Source organism: Propithecus coquereli, unplaced genomic scaffold (genome assembly GCF_000956105.1).
Source record: "Propithecus coquereli isolate 6110/MARCELLA unplaced genomic scaffold, Pcoq_1.0 Scaffold421, whole genome shotgun sequence".
In the NCBI taxonomy this organism is placed as follows: domain Eukaryota; kingdom Metazoa; phylum Chordata; class Mammalia; order Primates; family Indriidae; genus Propithecus; species Propithecus coquereli.
This window is the reverse complement of record NW_012149964.1, coordinates 1,211,402-1,231,296: the sequence shown is the minus strand read 5'-3', so window position 1 is coordinate 1,231,296 and position 19,895 is coordinate 1,211,402. Positions and strand designations below refer to the sequence as shown.

Sequence of the window (19,895 nt, the reverse complement as noted above, 5' to 3'; positions counted from 1 at the left end):
ACATTTCTTTCGGAAGATAAAGGTCAAGTTCATTACCCAGGGCCATGCCACTAAATAGCTGAAAGTATCAATATCCATTGTCTTATTTGCTCCTTAAATTCACATTATTTAAATATTTACATTAAATTTTTGATATATCAGGCATTAGAGAAACATCTCTCCTGAAAAGTCACTACCAGCTTTATAAAATCTTGATATTATATGTCATGACTAATTGATTCAGATCAGTGAACTAAAATTGTTTTGAGAATCCAATAGGCATTCAGATTTTGACCTTCATTCTTCAATGCTATGAGGGTGAGTTACTGGGCAATGCACTCTTCAAGAAGCAGATTTATAAGCTTTACTTTTAGATCCTATGATCTAATGATAAAGTACTCGATCATGGTGAATACAGATTTTTTCTCAAGATAACTATATTTGACAGAAAAACAAAATGTCTCTCTTTTGTTCCCTTATACTAGATCCTTGCCAAAAAATTATTTAGTCAACCATCAAATATATATGGAGTGGCTACCATGTACTAGTGTGAGGGACTTAATAGGGCATAAAAAGAAAAATAGGCTGCATAATGAGATGGAAGAGCTAAGATGGAAAATGGGCATATAATTCATCACAACTGATGCGTGCACTTCCTGAAGGATCTTCCACTGAAATGCAGGCTTCATTGATTCCTCACCTCTTTGTACATGTATAATCCTCATTGCTTAGAGCATACTGTTCTACCTTTTTTTTGTTTTATGTTATTTAATCTTTTTTCACCAATGAGATTGTGAGTGAGTGGTCAGACATCTTGGCCAATATTTATCTGCAACCCCACTAATACCTGGCAAAGTGCTGATCACATAATACCTCCCCATCATTATCTCAGTTAATTTATCTAATATTCAAGGACATAATATCCAGATATCTTAGTCTACTCATTCTTTATAGAAACAAATAGAAGAAAGGAAAAAAGATGACATTCAATGTATAAACATCAACTACTAGTTGTGGACTCTTCTATCAGACAGATGTTTACAGCAAATTGTGTGAAAACTTCTGAATAATTTAGAGCAATAAACAGCATCCTTTCCCCTATGATAGGGGCATTTTGATATGTTCATTGCGGTGTTTTGCTTTTTAAAAACTAGGTTACATCATTTTTAGTTCTAATGCAAACTTAATGCATTATCTATTAATACAGTCAAAAATAATGATCTTGGATTTATATAATTTTCCCCCAAAATAAACTGAGAACTTCATGTTCTCTGGGGCATGATATCATAAAGTATAATGGAGACAGAGCTGCCGGATCTGTATTCTGCCAGCTACTACTATCCAAATTGCCACTGACCTTCCCCTGAAGGCTTTAGAGAGCCTTGCTAGCCTTTTCTCTTCCTCTAGTTCAGTGAACATTCCTTCTTACAGGTATAACTTTGCCATAGGGAATCTCAATCAGTGAATTGTGAGAGAGGAATAAAAAAATTATTCTTGAATGTCGTAATTCAATGCTCGATAGCAATGACACCAAGGAGAATTATCTGAGAACAGGTCATGGATTATAATGCAGGGTGCACAGAAACCAGATACAAATCATATGAATTCTTTCTATTTCATTTGCTTTGGTGCCACCCTTGGGAATCAAACATATAAATCAATTCCCTAAACCTGTGAATACTGAGAAGGGATGAACTCAATTCAACTTTTCCCAAAAGATTGTCCAGATAGTAGATAGAGTATTAAATAGATTATCAGTTTTTAAAAGTTGTAACCTGGGAAAACTTTCACCACATCAGTGTCCCCAACACCTGAAAACTACCCAAACATGGCACGACTCTGTAGCCACCTGGCGGTAGGAGATGTTTCTTACAGGTGTAATAATGGGAGAGCACAATACCAAAGCGTCAGCACTATAGGACCAAGATGAGAGATGCAGTCGCATATTTCTAAGCACTTACAGGAGTTCCCCTTTGGAAGAGCTACTATAAATATGATCAAAACCCCCTAATCAGCACCTGCCTCTTGCCATCTTCTCCATGTTGCTCTCACCTTACCTATCCCACCTTATCTCCCATTACTGAGTATAACCCAATAAGGTCGCAGGCCCTGTTGGCCCTGTCTTATGCAATGCTCATTGTTGTCTAAGCTTTTCAAGAAGCTCTCCCCACCCCAACACACATTTTGAAATACTCTTCCCTCCAAATTCTAAATTCAACTCTGTCTTCAGTGTTGATTTCAGGAGCCACTTTTTACCCCTCCATTACAACACAAGCTTGTCTTACCCTTTCTTCATTTATTTTCCCCTCATTGGCCTTAGAGCTTTCTTTCCCTGAGCTATCTTTTCAATGATAAGCTTTCAAATAAACATTTTCCCCATAGAATTATTTACTTTACAAATGTATTACCTAGCTCTGCCTTTATTTGAAAAATTTGGAAAAGATCCTAAAATATCAGGTTTATTTAGCATGGTAGGGATACTTGGTCATTTTTTTTTTCCTTTTAGAATCAGAATTTACTGTTGGCCAATAACATAAAGATCTGTTTGTAAACTGAAAATTTGGTTTGTGCTTTAAAGGCATGAGGAGTGCCAGAAGTCATCGAAACAAATTTTAAATGAAGAGAAGCACCAAGGAGCAAACAATGTAAGGAAGCTGTCCTGCATTTAAATGTTAGCACATCAAGTACCAAAATCAATTTTAAATATAATTTTAAAAAATAAAGTATAATAAAGACTAATTCATTTGTGCATTTAGGAGAACATGATGTGTTTTGTTAAAATGAATTTGCAGAGATAAGTACATATCCAATTTAAAGGAAGCTTTCTTTGCAGAAATCTAAAGATATAAAAGTGATAAATAATAATGGAAATGAGTCATTGATTCACTCTTTCATCCAATATTTATTGAACACATTTGTTAAGGACTTCTGTACTAACGATAAACATTGTTTCAACTATTAAAAGACAACTTTTGAATTGGGACACAAATGAATGAGTTAGACTAATAGCATTATGAATAACACCAGTTTGTCAAATACAGAAATATTAAAAAATTATCTAAGTCCTTAAAGAGACAAATTATAGGAAGATAGGAAAAGGAAGTAGTAGATGGGGTAGAAAAAAACTCAGAAACTTTGAAGTATATTCTGAGTATTTCAGCCATAAACTCTTTTAAATTCCTGATTGCAGTCACTTTTACCAAAGTCATTTTCTAGTAAAACATTTCTTTCGGAAGATAAAGGTCAAGTTCATTACCCAGGGCCATGCCACTAAATAGCTGAAAGTATCAATATCCATTGTCTTATTTGCTCCTTTTGAAAATAAAAAGCATCCTTCAAGGGAAAATTTATAGGGTTTTGACATTTACTAAGTGGCTTGCATATGCTGGAAACTTTAAGTGGGTCATTTAATGTAATTTTTCTGACAAACTTACATTATGCTGACTTCCACGTTATGGCTGAGGTAAGTAAGATTTAAAGGAGCTAAGTAAATGGCAATTATTACAATGACAATAACAGTAAGAAAACAATAGTTGACATCTTTTTAGCATCTGTTATGTGTTAGATACTTAATTACAAGATTGACACATTGGCAGTTTTTCTTAGCAAGTCCGTAGAACTCGGGGGACTTTGGATAACTCACTTAAGCCCTCTAGACCTCATATGTTAAGTATGGGTAATAATAACCACTTTCAACAGAATGTAGTGAAAATTAAAGGAAATAGTTTGTAGAGCACCCAGCATAGTGCCTGGCATTGAGCAGATGCTCAACACATGATAGTTTATGACTATATACAACATTTCTCCTCATTTGGTGGGAAACCTGGTCACAGGTCCTTCCAATGTTTAAAAAAACACCGTATAAATTTATTATGTCTAGATTTGCTACTCTTCCTAACTTTCATTAATAAAACCATGCTGCCTTTTCTCTCATGGTTAGCCAGTATTTAAAAATCACTTAAAATGTTCTGATCAAAACTTGTAGATAATTGCTTTTGCTTTTGATTTGATCAAAGCCATAGACAAATCTTTCCTATACATGTGGAAGGTAAACTAGCATTTCCCCTATTGTGGAAAAGCGGAAACTCTCCGTTTGCTCCGCCTCCCATTTTGTACCCCTGGGTTACTACTAAGCCACATCTACTGGTAGATGTATTGGCTATTTGAGGGGAGATCTGGATAAATAAATTAGGCTTTCTTTCTTTCTTTCTTTCTTTTTTTTTTTTTTTTGAGACAAAGTCTCACTCTGTCAGCCGGGCTAGAGTGCCGTGGCATCAGCCTAGTTCATAGCAACCTCAATACCTGGGCTCAAGCTGTCCTCCTGCCTCAGCCTCCCAAGTAGCTGAGACTACAGGTACGTGCCACCACACCTGGCTAATTTTTTCTATTTTTAGTAGAGATGGGGTTCTCGCTCTTGCTCAGGCTGGTCTCAAAGAACTCCTGACCTCAAACAATCCTCCTTCCTGGGCCTCCCAGAGTGCTAGGATTCCAACCCTTTCTTTCCTTGTCTGTTAAGTGGTGGTTAAAATTCACCATTTATTAGATTGTCAAGAAAATTTTTAAAAATTCATGCTTCGTGTATAATAGGTTTTCAGCAAATCTTAATTCACATCCAGCATTCCAATGAAGCACACCTCCAAAACAACTGTCCAAAGTCCTTTGGAGGGAAGGCGTAGGGATGAGATGGGAAATGGAAAGAGAATTGGAGGAAGAGAGTTCCAAAAAGCATTGGCTTGTGTTAATTTTATAGCTGATATTCCATCTTTCATAATTTCAAACTCTGTTTTTTTTTTGGTAATATTCCATCATTTCACTTTACGGCCACCTCTAGAGAACTAACAAAAACATCTTCTATAAAACCTATAGGCTCATTTTACCTCTGAGCGTGTATATCTACTCTATAGCTCATCCTCAAAGTCAGTCAGACAAGAAGGCATTTGTAGAGACCATTTTTCAGATCTTTAATCCTCAGTTCTTAGCTTTCCTTTTTAATCTGCTGTGTGTTTTGTAAGAATGGAAAAATGGTTGCTCTGCCTGGTTATATAATACACATTCCACATTTCATCAATGAATTTGCAAACCCTGATCACTTTATATAAATCCTTCCAGATAGCTTTCATTTGAGAACAGTTTGCAGTCACTTTCAGAGAGTCCTGACCTTTCCAATGCAGTTCTTCCTGCTTTCCTCAATAATTTCAATTCTTTCTCCCTCCCAGTAGACCAGTCCTTTCTTGAAATTCTGAAATGTGGAACTTAATGGCACCCCCCACTGCTCATTCTGCGTGCTTATGTGACAACACTATTCGCTAAAGTTTAAAACTATTTAAATATGCATTTAAGCGGTCGCCATTTCCTTGCGCCGTCTCAACTCAGAAGGGCTTGTTTGTCTCATGCCACACTCTGATGCTTTCAGTTGAGAGAACACACTAATGCTGTCGCTTGTCTTTATCTTTGTCTTTCACTTCCTCCCACTTGTCTGTCCAGAAAAGTCTTACTTCTTCAAGTCCCAACTCAACTGTTATCTTTTCTACAGAGCCTATCCTTATCCCCACCTCCACTCTAGCCTCTGGCAAAGTTATCCACTGGGATTTTATGCTCTAATAGTGTGGTTAGCCAACTACAGACTGTTCCGTATGGCCCACGAGGTAAGAATGGTGCTTACATTTTGATATGGTTGGAAAAAAACAAAAGATAAATATACATTATGGTATGTGAAAACTGTAGGAAATTCAAATTTCAGTGTTCATAAAGTTTTATAGGAACCAAGCCCCACCCATTCATTTATATGTTGTCTGGAGCTGACCTACAGCTGCGATGCCAGAGCTGAGTAGTGCATATGGTCCACAACATTAAAAATACTTATCATCTGGCTTTTTACAGAAAAAGTTTGTTGACCCTGGAGTGAACAAATGGAGTTTGTAGCTCCATTACCTTGCTACTCTGAGTGTCGTCCCTGGACACCTGGGAGCTTGTTAGAAACACAGAATCTCAGAGCCCTTCCCAGACCCACTGAATCAGAACCTGCAGCTTAATAGGATCTCCAGACGATTCAACCCATAATAAGGTGTGGAAAACACTAGTCTAGCACTTATCATGCTGTCTTAAAATTGTCTGTCAATCTTTTAACATATGAAAATTGGAAACATGATCAGTATAATAAAATGTATGAATTATGGCAGATATATAGAATTGAAGACAAATTTTGGTCATTGCAAAATAGCCAAGTGGAATAAAAATAAAGTACAATGTAAAATTAAAGCAGAAATAAGAAAATATAGTTAGCCAGGAGGAAATATGAACTAAAAATTATATCACTTAGCAATGTGTTCATTTAGTAACAATATATTTCAATTACATTCATATATATATTCAATATATACTCCATATACTCATATTCAATAATATATTCATTCTATATTATATACACGTGTATATATATTCAATTTTTTAGTGTGAAATGTAAGCCCCATTAGCAATAATCCTTAATGCTTTACAAGTTAAACTATAATTCATTTGTCACAAATTTGAATTTTCTTATTTAATAAAGGATAGCAGTGATATAATTTGGTTATCTGATGTCTTAAAATGTGAATGTGAAGCTCTTGGTGCATAAAATAGGGCAAGAGAGACGTATTCAAAATCCCTGTCGGACTGCTCAAACAACTCAAATGTGGCATTAGGCACTTATTAGTGTCGGTTGCTTATATAGCTAACATTACATCTAAAGTCATGGTAATACTTCTACTGCTGTCACAATTAGCAGTTGATAACTCATGTGTGCAACCCTTGTTAAGGTCTTGGTCACTGAGGCTTCTAATTTTTCACCAGGCTGCAATATTTGAAGCTGCCACTAGGGGGAAAGTAGAAAATATCCTTTGCAATTGAACAGCTGCAGACTAACCATCCCCAAAAGTTACACAAATGACTTTTTAATAGATAATACCTATTTGTTCATTCAGTTATTTGGTCAAGGAATCTTTATGAAGTCATTGGTATCTGCTAGGCACTGTGCTAGTTGCTAAAATACAATATTGAGCAATACTGTCCCTGATCTCATAGAGTTCACATCTAGTGGAGCAGATAGCAATCCTCAAGTAATCACAGAAATAAATGTATAATTATTAACTGCGACAAGTGCTATGATGGAAAGTTGCACAGTGTTATCTATGAAGATTTACAATGGGATGCTCACCTAGTCTTAGGGGGTTAGGTGGGCAAGAGGGCGTCCCTGCTTCCAGAAGAAATGCCTTTTAACTTGTGTTTTGAAGTCTTAATAGGTGTTGATTAATGATGTGATTATTAGGAGAGATAAGGAATGCAAGGTAGTATTCACAAGATAAAGCACAATTTCTGGCTAGGCCCTGTGATCAGAGAGAGCATATGTTCAAGGAACTGAAAATGGGTCAGGTGTGGTGGCTCACGCCTATAATCCCAGCACTTTGGAAGACTGAGGCAGGAGAATTGCTTGAGGCTAGTAGTTCAAGACCAGCCTGGGCAACATAGTGAGAGCCCATCACTACAAAAAATAGAAAAATTAGCTGGGGTGTGGTGGCACACACCTGTAGTCCCAGCTACTTAGGAGGCTGAGGCAAGAGGATTGCTTGAGCCCAGGAGTTTGAGGCTGCAGTGAAGTATGACTGGGCTACTACACTCCAGCCTGAGTGACAGAGTGAGACCCTGTCTCAGAAAAAAATAAAAATAAAAATGAAACTGAAAGTAGACCGGTATAGCTGATGTATTCATGAGGGGTATGAAGGAAAATATGACAATGAAGAGGTAAAAGGGGCCAGATCAGTTTGTCTTTTATAAACCATGATAAAGACTTTAGTATTTATCCTAAGAACAATAAGAATTGGGAAAATGGATCTGGGAGTACAAATGTGTAATTGAGAGGTTAGTTAGAAGGCTATTCCAGTACATAGACAACAGATGATGGAAAGCCAAACTGGTATAACGATCACAGAAATGGAGTGAAGATATGCAGGAGCTAAAACTGACTGGAATTAGTGATAAATTTTTTATGAGGGATAAGGGAGAGGAAGATGTTCAAAGATTACTCACAATTTCTTGTTTAATCCAACTATCCAAATGACGGTGTCATGCCCTGTGAGGCTAAGACACTTGCAAATGCATTGAGAGTACTTGCTTACATAATTAAAACCCTATGAAGACAATGAGAATACTCAATAAGATGGCAATTAACTATATATAGATTTTGATTGATGTATACTTTTAATGGCTACACTACAAATATATGATTTGGTTTTCATATGTTACTAGTATCTTTCTTACTGGTTTAGTAATAGTTTATTAGTATCTCTAAAGATTTGTTCTGGGAGAACTAAATGGACAACTATATGTAGATCTACACAGTGGAAATATTACAGAAAGTGATGGTTAGGAATCTTGCATACACAATGCATTATTCATCTGGGCCATATGTTTAATTTTGGTGGGGGAAAATTCTTTTTAAATAAGAGTAAAAATGTGATTGAAATATGATATAATATGCAAATGTTCACTTCACATGGCACGTAAAAGCTCCCATGCTATTAAAATATCTGCTTTTTATTTGAAAGGTATGTGCTATTTTTAAATTAAAGTCATACTTACTGAAGTTAAGACTAAAATATTTTCAAATAATGAAATAAAAATCAACATTTTTGTGTCATAAACTCTTTGATTATGACATCCTCTTATATGACATGTATTAATTAACTTGGTGAAGTTACTTAAATTATACCTATATTTTATATTTAAGGAGATATGAATATTTTGAAAATGTATAATTTAAAAGTTCAAGTATATTTTTGAAAGGTATATGTTGAAAAACAGAAAACATAGGTGTAAAATTATTTTACTGCTATTGTCTAGTGTGAACGGACATATGACTTTGGAAGTACTTTGATACTGTTTGGCTACTTTTCTTTCCAAAATAAAGTAACTTTCACTTATTTTTCAAAAGTTGAAATATCACAGAATATAGGCATACTAAACTATGTTGATAGTCTTGTTGAATTTTGGCATAGGCTACTCAGAGTGAAAAATATATATGCTATATAGTCTTTCAAGTTATCGGTTGGCTCAATTAGATTATTAAATATAATAATCATTTCTTTAAGTACTTAGTCAATGCCATGTCTTTTGAATCCAGTTGATTATTATAAAGGATCACTTAAATTTTTGGATTATTAATAAAAGTAAAAACTGTACAAAATGCAGAATTATCAAAGCTCAAGTTTTCCTGTGCTTTAAATATGTACGTTCCAAAAAGCATGCTTAATTGAATATCTCTCCTCTAGAGGTGCTATTATTTTATAATTATAAGTTAAATAGTTATTAAACTAATTATTGAATATATTATAGAATATTTATTATGTGCAAGACACCATGTTCCTGTAGGTTATATAAAAAGCACGTGCTCTATGTAGGACAAACTATATTCTGTTACTTAACATACTCGATTCTGTGCTCCTTTCATGAGTTTTTGATTGTATATTATTTACTTTAACCAAATGAAGAATTGATGACTAATAAAATATAATTATTTTAGCAATTAAATATGTGTGAATAAAACAACTACAATAAACTTCAATAAACTGCAAAGTGAAATAATGAAATTGTCTATCAGTGTAGGTTATATTTGATGTTTGTTATGGTCTATTTTGTTTTTCTTAAAGCAATTTGGTAACCTAAAGAACTCTGCAATAGATACTCAGTTATATGTATATCAGAAAACTCATATTGAAATAAAAAATTCTCTTAACTGAACTTGTATTTATTTGCAGCAACACAAGGACACATAATTAAATAATAAAAATTCTGGAATGTTAATACAGGTATCAAGAGAGTGACAAGTATAAATCCTGTCATGGCAGTGTACAGCCTGTGTGTGTGCACTATTTCTTCATTACATTAACCTTTTCTGTGAAGAACTTTAAAGGCAGATGTGGTTTTACTGAGAAAAGAAAATGTTTACCTTTAATACTTACTGATATTACAAACCTTATCCAATTCAGGAGGAGCGCAGTTGTCCGAATGATCATTTATCACAAAAGACATTGAATACATTACCTAAATTGTTACCTTGACTGTGATATAAATATATATGTGTGTATATATATGTATGATATAAGTATATATGTATGTGTGTATATACATATATAAATATATCTCACAGTAGCATAGGTGATATAAGTAGGGCTTTAGAGAAGGTATTACTAAATTCGAATGATAGTGAAGACAAATTTATTTTTTAAGATGGATTGAATTTTATACAGCTTAAAATAGCCACAGAAATCACCATGGATCCACATATCCAAAACCCAAAGAATACAAGGTTGCATATGTGTACACATTATAATAAAAATCCTGGCACTTTTCTATATACAGGAGCATTAATATGTTTAACAACATCAATATTACTTACTATAAAGAACCAGGCTCCAGACTTTTATAGTAAATATGTTGTACACATTTTCTTCATGTCACTAACATATCCTGACAAGGCCAGCCTTACAGAGAAGTGAAGTAGCCAACAACTTTACATACCTACATGGTGAAATTTGAAGCATATATTCCCCTTCAGCCCATCAAGGGATTCAGTTATTGGAGTCACATTTTCTTTTTCTTTTTTTTTTTTTTTGAGACAGAGTCTCACTCTGTTGCCTGGGCTAGAGTGCTGTGGCGTCAGCCTAGCTCACAGCAACCTCAGACTCCTGGGCTCAAGCGATCCTCCTGCCTCAGCCTCCCAGGTAGCTGGGACTACAGGCACACGCCACCGTGTCCGGCTAATTTTTTCTATTTTTAGTTGTTTGGCTAATTTCTTTCTATTTATACTAGAGACGGGGTCTCGCTCTTGCTCAGGCTGGTCTTGAACTCCTGAGCTCAAGTGATCCTCCTGACTCAGCCTCCCAGAGTGCTAGGATTACAGGCGTGAGCCACCGTGCTCAGCCTGGAGTCACATTTTCAATATTAAAATGTGCCTCTCTCTGAATGGGGTAGGTCTTGTTAAGTATTGCCACTTTAGGATGAATTTACATAGCAAATTTTCTCTAATTAACAGCTGGATAAGAGCAAAGTGTTAAGAGGTGTGTGTACAAAGAGAGGTGTACAGGCTTGCGAGAGACTCAAGGAGCACTCATCACGGAGTTGTGGATATTTGGCACATGGAGGTAGAGAGAAAACATGGTAAGGACAGAATAGTGCTGAAAGGGAAATAGTAAAGATGAAATTGGCTTACTTCACATTCTAGTAAGGCTGACCTTCGTCTTTGCTATCAAACAAGGCTTACCATGCCATTGATATATGTGAGATAGTCTTGTGTGACCACTGTTTGAAGCTTGAGAGTGTAAACTTACCTGCGTGTCCACGTTAACCTATTTCACCCACGCAGTAAAAATATCTGCAGGCAAACTTGGATCTTCACAAATTTATAATGAATGACTTCCTGTGCACTTTCAGGACAGCTGCAGGGGGGCTCTTTAAAATTTTACATTTTATACTTTTTTAATTTTGCTTATGAATTTTTTTTGAATTTTCCCCCTATGGAGGGCTGCTGATAGAATTAAGGATTTTTTCAATACATATTAAACAAAGGAAGTTACTTTTGCCATCATCTTAAATGGTAAGTCCTTAAATAACAAAGCAGAACAATTTGATGTTGGCCATTCTGACTATGAGTACATTTTAATGCAGCCATTTTCATGCAACTCTGTTGATGCAAAATCTCTATTTTCTTCTTTCTTTTATTTTGTGATCATTAATAATGTGTGCAACAGACAGTCCCGACTCTATTATATCCCTAACTTCTCTTGAATTTTGGTAGACTTCAAATTTTCACTTTATTTTTGTATTATTTAATTTATCTTATATAATGAGTATATACTGCTATTCTAAAAGTTTCTGTTAAAATTTTTAAAATTTTAAATTTTTAAAATTTTGTCAAAAATGAATTAGCCTAAACAATCATATCAGTTCTTCCTCCAAAATGATAATTCTAAAAACATTCTGTGGTATATGTATGATTATGAGAACAATCAGAAATTTAATTGAGAATTCTCTGTGCAGTCTGGACATTAAAATAAAGGATCTAATTTTGATCCACCTTACTTAACTTGTAATATATTTACCCAATCAAATAATCATGCTCTGGAATTCTATAGAATGTGGAGTTATCCATTCTCTAGATCTGTATTTTTCAGCATTTCTAACTGATACCCCCTTTCGAGAAACAAAGTTCTCTATCTCCCCTCCCCTTCTCCTGAGATTTGTAGGTCCATCTGTCAAGAATATTTTGAGGAGCTTTGCTTTCTAAAATTTATCATGGGAAACAATAGTTAGATTTCCTACACCCTAATTATGGATATAAGAGTTTATCACTGAAGGAGAAAGTTGAACATTCATATTTTGTCTTCACTAACCTAATTGTCCCAGTTTGTATCTCATCTTATGTTTATTTACTATAAAGTTGGGGTAGTAGTTAATGATTTGGTAAGGGTGTCTGTATCACACATTACTTGGTAATAAAGTAAGCTGAGATTTTTTTTTTTTAGGTTGCATTAAAATGCCATTAACCAAGTAAGTAATATTCTTTTTCAGATATGGTAGGCCATTATTAGCATATTGTTTTACCAGTTCAGGGGTAAGTCTACAATAGCAAAATAATGGGAATCACCTAATTATAATTAAAATAGTTGAATATTATTGCAAAATAAGAGTCTCAAGGCATTTGTTTGGGTATACTTACAATTATTTTTGAAGGATGGCGCTGGTTGGCCTATGCTCGCGGGTATTAGCTGATAACCCTAAAAGCAAATATTGAGAAAAATGCAATGAGAATTCTGTAAATATAAGTAAGGTGCTATTTAGAGTACCTATACTATTCACATATAATGCATGACTGATATCATTCAGTAGTGAGGCTGATATACCTAAACTTCAGAAGAAAGACTTATTTATATAAAACAAATTTAAAACAACAAAATATTAGTATAGCAGGTATTTCAGTGTTCACTTTTTTGCTAAAAAGGAAATGAAATATTAGTTTTAATTCTAAATGAATCAGCAAAATTCCAAGTCAAATGTTTAGTTGAAACAATATTTCACATAAAACAATTACAGAACAGTAGTTAAATAGTATTTTACCCATAGGTACTAAAACAGTCCTAGACTCTAGGAGGGGAAAAAATCACCATTTCAGTATCAATTATTATAACAGCATTAGTTGCCAGTATTTATTTTGGAATGCAAGAACAAGATCGAAACAAATATTAGCCAGCTACATTTCTCCGTGGTAGGACAAATAAATTTGGTATAAGAATATTAACATTTAGCATTTTGTAAGCACCTAAAATTTCTCAAAACATAAAGAACATGACCAAAAAAGTTTTAAATACAGGGATTTTAAAAAAATTTAAAGCTAACTTTTCCATTTAGCCAAATAAATAAAATAGAAAGACAATTAAAGTTCCAGTGTCAGTACCTGAAAATAAATAAATAAATAAATAAATAAACAAATAAATAAAGACCATTAAAACTATGACAAATACATAGGAAATGTTAATTATCAATATTATATTATTTGAGGATATTAAAATATTTTATTAGCTCATATACTTATCAACACAAATTAACATATTTGAAGAATAGTACTTTTGAAGTACTATTTGTACTACTTGAAGAAACATTTATATAATAAATGTTAAAGCCACATTTAAATAATTTAATGTGACTACCCCTTACAACATCCAACATACAATATACTATGCCAGCAGTCCCCAACTTTTTTGGCACCAGGGACCTGTTTCATGGAAGACAATTTTTCCACAGACTGGGGGTGCAGAGGGGGATGGTTGTGGATAATTGAAGCACATTACATTTATTGTGCATTCAAACCTCTCTACTAATCATAATCTGTATTTGCAGCCACTCCCCAGCACTAGCATCACCGCCTCAGCTCCACCTCAGATCATCAGGCATTAGATTCTCATAAGGAGGGCACAACCTAGACCCCTCGCACGTGCAGGTTACAGTAGGGTTCACACTCCTGTGAGAATCTAATGCCACCACCAATCTGACAGGAGGTGGAGCTTATGCAGTGATGCCAGTAATGAGGAAGTGGCTGTAAATATAGACAAAGCATCACTTGCTCGCCTCCTGCTGTCGGGCCTGGTTCCTGACAGGCCATGGACCGGTACTGCTCTGCAGCCTGGGGGTTGGGGACCACACTACTATACCAATACATCATTATATTTTTCATTCCTTATGACAGTAAAAAATAGTTCTGATTTCAAGTGAGGGAAAAGTAATAACTTGGGTTAAAACTTTGCTGTTTTAATCCAAATTTCAGAAAATAGTATTTCTTGTGTCTCTTACAGCTCAAAATAGAGCAATGATTTATTGAAATGGCTATTCGAGAACACATGATCACATTAAACTTCAATTTTTAATGAAACAGTAGGAGATCTGTAGTAAATAAAAATAATTTCTTGGGGAAAGGGGTTGTAAAATTGGTTCTACCTAATATGTTTCAAGAAGCAGAGGCACAAAATGAATAGCAATCTTGGAGCAATGATGAGACTCCATGCTTGGTGAAATACTTGGTGGCCAAGTTATTACTCTGTACAATAAGAATTATACATTGCATTGCAGTAAAGGACGAGATCATCTCAGTGCACAGTAATGACCCGTTCTACCTAACTGTACATATGCCCTTGGAGGGAATAAAATGGTTGTGGCCTGAGAACTACTGCGAACGGAAGTACAGCCCCCTAGTGGCCAATTGTGACCATTGCAGTCAGAACAATGTGAGCTATGATTGTGACTTTTCCGTTTATTCAGGAAGGATTTATTTATTGCTGGTTTTTTTTCCTTTGGGTGAGGATTGAGAGATCTTATAATAAAACATTCTTGCTCCTTCATTAAACATCAGCCAATCTGACATTTTTTAAAAAAAATTTCTTCAAAACCTACCAACTGAAAATAATTTTCTGATGGCTCTAACGTTTTAGAGTAGATTTCTAAAATTTTAATTAATTTTTAAAAAGTATGAGATACCATGAGTAAAATCAAATTTTTTCTCAATTTCTGTCTCTCACTTCATCCCCATTTTCTTCTCACCCGCTTGATCACTACATTCTTAATATTAATATTTTGCATCTATCATACACTCTCTTTCCCCATTTTTTTCACTTAGGTAATTATACATAAACTTGAGCTATATTTTATTACCAACGTTCTATCATTTCAAGTTCCTCTCCAAGATTTAAAAAATTCCCACAATGACTTTGGTTTTTTCCCTTTTTAGCCAATGACTCTAGATCGAAAAGATAGATGCCCCTGGCCACGACCTTGCTCTCTATATTAATCCAAACACCATGCAATTCCCTCCTACAAAAATTGTGCTTAGAATATTTTTAAACTTCACATGTGCAATCCTAGTCCCCCTGACACTATTTATAACTGATTTATGAAGTGACATTAAGGGTAATTTTGTGATTGTTCAAGGTAGATTTTATCTTACTTTTCCTACAAAAATTATTGCTGTTTTTTTTCAGCTTACCCTGAGAAAGAATATGATAAAACAGTAGATTCAATTCAAAATTGTGCTTTAGAAGTCATAAGAACCCTGTGAAGATTTAATGGATAAGTTTGCTGCTTTATTGCTTCTTCAGTTGAAATCATAGGGAAAAACAGGCATCTAAAGTGGAATGTCTATCAAAGAAATGCCTACCTTACTGTGGCTCCGTTGTCATTAAAATGCCAGTACTCAATCCCGAGCAGCAGAAGGAAATGCTGTCATTACAAAAAGCTTTATGTACTTTTTGGGAAATTCATGGATATTCAGATTCATTTCAAAAGAAGGAGGTCATCTTCCATTCATGATTGAAACAGGACTACAAATAGACCAAATGGTAACCTTTACGCCTACTTAGGCTTTTTAAGAAATCTATGTTAATGAAATATAATTTACATATAATAAAATATGTGTATTTTAAATGTAGAGTTTTATCAATTTTGACAAATGTTTATACCTGTGTAATTGCCACCCGAATGAAAATACAAAGCATTTCTATCCTCCTGCTCTTTCGTAGTCACCACCTTCCAAGCTCCAAGCAACCATTTTTTGACTTCTATGGTTACAGATTATTTTTGCTAGTTCCGGAAGTTGGTATCAATGGAACCATACAGTATGCTCTTCTCCTTTTCTACTTCTTCCTTTGTTCAAAACATTTTTTCCCTCTATCACTGAGTTTCATTTATAGGCTATTTAAAGTATACATACCCCCTTGTCTTATCCTGCTAATTTATTAATTTCAATCTTCCTAACTTTCCCTTCAAGTTATCATTGTATTCTTTCAAACTTCAATCTTTGTTTAACATGATACTGCCTTTTAGATTTGCTGTGTCATGTCAAAGACAGCAATGAAGTAGACATCAGTGACACTTGAAACGATGACCAGAAGTCCAACCAAACATGACAAACCAAAGGACTAATTACAAAAGACAAAATCACTGGAGAAAGCTTTCAAACACAAAAGGATGCATTGCCTATTACCTCCCATTTAGCAGAATGCAAATAAGAAAAACAATTATTTTCTAGTGTGTATAGAGCATATACATTTCTGCAAAAATAGATTAAAATATGTATGGGGGATACAATTAATAGATTCTAGTACATATTTATTAGATATTATGAGATTTATTATTTTAATGGGGAGCATATTAAATAATAAATACTACATTTTAGGTAGAAGGCCCCGGTTTTTATATTCAGATTTTATGTACTTTTTTTTTAATTAGTGATGTTGGCAGCTAAAATGTACATTAACTGAAAGTTCCTACTAATGTGTTATGCTACACCACTATTCGAAAAGAAAGATTCAGAGCCAATCAGAATGACAGGCAATTTTATTTCATAAAAGTCTTCTGAATAGGTGTAATTTTAAAGAAATCTCTTCCATATTAGAGATTTAGAAAAGAAACAGATGGCATGCTTCAGTCAACTGCTAATAGCATGCACACAAAAGTTTTTTGAGGTAAATGCTTCCTCTCTGGAAAGGATAGTTATGTTTGGCAAGGCTTGATAGGATGGAATGGGAAAAAAATGAAACAAATGAGTAGAACTTTAACTTTCCTGAGTTAGAAACTTAGGTTTTCCATACCAATTGATTTTGAACAGGAGCAGTTGGAAGATAACTTCCTTCTTATTGATTTTTCAATACTAAAATAAAATTGAATAACAAAACTAAGGAGGACAGAATATCAGATACAAAATTTTATTACTTTCAGAAGTGTGAAACATTAAGGATTTAGCTAGATAAGTCAAGACTCTATTGCTGAAATCTAACCACAAATTTCCTTTTGTTTTATTTGTCAACCCTTCTTAATCTAAAACCTCTCGGATGTTGCCAGCAAGTATGTCTGTTAAAAGTTTGCAGGTTCTCAGAATAAGCAAATAAAGAAAGAGGATTTCTGGTTGCCCAGAGGTGGGGGTGAAGGAAGTATGAGTGATTGTATATGGGTATAGGATTTCTTTTGGGGTTGATGAAAATGTTCTAAATTGTGATGATGGTTGTACAACTCTGAGTATACTAAAAGCCATTGAATTTTACATATTAAAATGGTCAAATTGTATAGTATGTGAATTACATTTCCATAAAACTGTTAAAAATGATTTGGGGTTAAAGCCGTTACTTCAAATGAAATATCAACCATTAAAAAGATAAATTTTTATGAACCAGGATCCACACCTTTCACCTCTCACAAAAACCAACTCATGCTGGGTAACAGATTTAAACCCAAGGGGTGAAACTATTAGAATTCTAGAGGAAGATGTTGGAAATACTCTTCTAGACATTGGCCTAGGCAAAGAATTTATGAAAAAGAGCCCAAAGGCAATCACAGCAACAACCAAAATAAATAAATGGGACCTGATCAAATTAAAAAGCTTCTGCACAGCCAAAGAAACTGTCACAAGAGCAAACAGACAACCTACAGAATGGGAGAAAATTTTTGCATGCTACAAATCCGATAAAGGGCTGATAACCAGAATCTACTCAGAACTCGGGAAAATCAACAAGAAAAAATCAAACGACCCTATCAAAAAGTGGGAAAAGGACATGAACAGAAATTTTTCAAGAGAAGACAGAATAATGGCCAAGAAACATATGAAAAAGTGCTCAACATCTCTAATCATCAGGGAAATGCAAATCAAAACCACAATGAGATATCACTTATCTCCAGTGAGACTGGCCTTTATCAAAAAGTCCCAAAACAATAAATGTTGGCGTGGATGCGGAGAGATAGGAACACTCATACACTGCTGGTGGGACTGCAAACTAGTGCAACCTCTGTGGAAACCAATATAGAGATACCTTAAAGAGATACAAGTAGAAGTACCATTTGATCCAGCAATCCCATTACTGGGCATCTACCCAAAAGAACAAATGATACTGTATAAGAAAGACACCTGCACCGGAATGTTTATAGCAGCTCAATTCACAATTGCAAAGATGTGGAAACAACCCAAGTGTCCATCAATCCATGAGTGGATTAATAAAATGTGGTATATGTATACCATGGAGTACTATTCAGCTTTAAGAAACAACAGTGATATAGCACCTCTTGTATACTCCTGGATAGAGCTGGAACACATTCTACTAAGTGAGGTATCCGAAGAATGGAAAGACAAGCACCACATATACTCACCATCAAATTGGTATTAACTGATCAACACATAAGTGTACATATAAGAATAACATCTATTGGATGTTGGGCATGCGGCAGGGGGAAGGGGGGAGGAGGGAGGACGGGATGGGTATATGCATACACAAAGAGTGCAATGCGCACCACCCGAAGGATGGACATATTTGAAACTCGGACTTAAGGGGGGAGGGGGGGCAAGGGCAACATACGTAACCTAAACATCTGTACCCCTATAATATGATGAAATAAAAAAAAAGATAAATTTTTAAGTGTGAGAACACGTGATCACATTAAACTTCAATTTTAATGAAATGGTAGGGGATCTGTGAAAAGGTCCCCTCTGAAGGATGGACTGATTGTATTGTTACAAAATCCATCGGGAAATATATTAATTTTACATAATAAAAGTGTAACCATTTTATACATCTAAGATTCATGAAAGGCCAGATTTTAATTTACAAAATCCTAATATCCAACATTCTGCACGTGTATACAAAATGCATCAAATTTTCATAGTGATGTGAAAGCTGGAGCAGGACATTAAAAAGAAAAACTAAAGCTTTGACAAATATGGAAAAACAAGTAAAGCATTATGAAATCTTTTTTAATCGAATAACATACAAAAGTCAATTTTTATCTTGCCCCTTTCTAAAAATTAGCAAATAACAGTGTTTATGTATAATCAGAATTATGCAAATTTTTCTGCTGGAGGTGACTCTTTTTAATTGTTGATCTGTCTTGACACTGAACCATATGTTCGAGTGACTTCTCTGGTGAGGAAACTGTCAAGCCTATAATCATGCAATAAGTGGCCAAGTAGAAGAAACCCCATACCTTCTTTATCATAGGCAAAAATTGTGTTTGATACATTTTAACTTCTCTATTCACAGTTGATACTTGTTAAAGGTTATTTTGGGCAATTCTGAACCTTATTACACAAACCTATCTCTTTCTTTCAACTCTCTTTTTGCTTTATTTTGCCAGCGTATATACCACTAGTGATTTTCTTTAAAAAAAAAGGGGGGGGGGTTTAAAGCTAATGAATTCGGAATTGAGTTAAAAACCAGTGACGGTTTCTGAATACTCTATAAGTTTTTGCTCTGAATAGTATTTGCAAACTGATTCTTAAAATACTCTTAGATAGCAGGTGGATTTGTTTGGTATGCCTTAATTTTATTAAAAATCTTGTCATAATATTTATTCAACTC

The 19,895-nt window shown here is 34.6% G+C and overlaps 1 protein-coding gene across 1 annotated transcript in view; it reads right to left on the bottom strand.

The window, feature by feature from the left end:
- The window catches only part of HTR2C (5-hydroxytryptamine (serotonin) receptor 2C, G protein-coupled), a 274,355-nt gene that overhangs the window by 237,356 nt on the left and 17,104 nt on the right, over window positions 1–19,895 (bottom strand). Inside the window, exon 2 of the mRNA XM_012653519.1 lies at window positions 12,728–12,785. The gene's annotated coding sequence lies outside the window, so the exon portion shown is untranslated. The remainder of the gene's footprint in view (window positions 1–12,727; window positions 12,786–19,895) is intronic.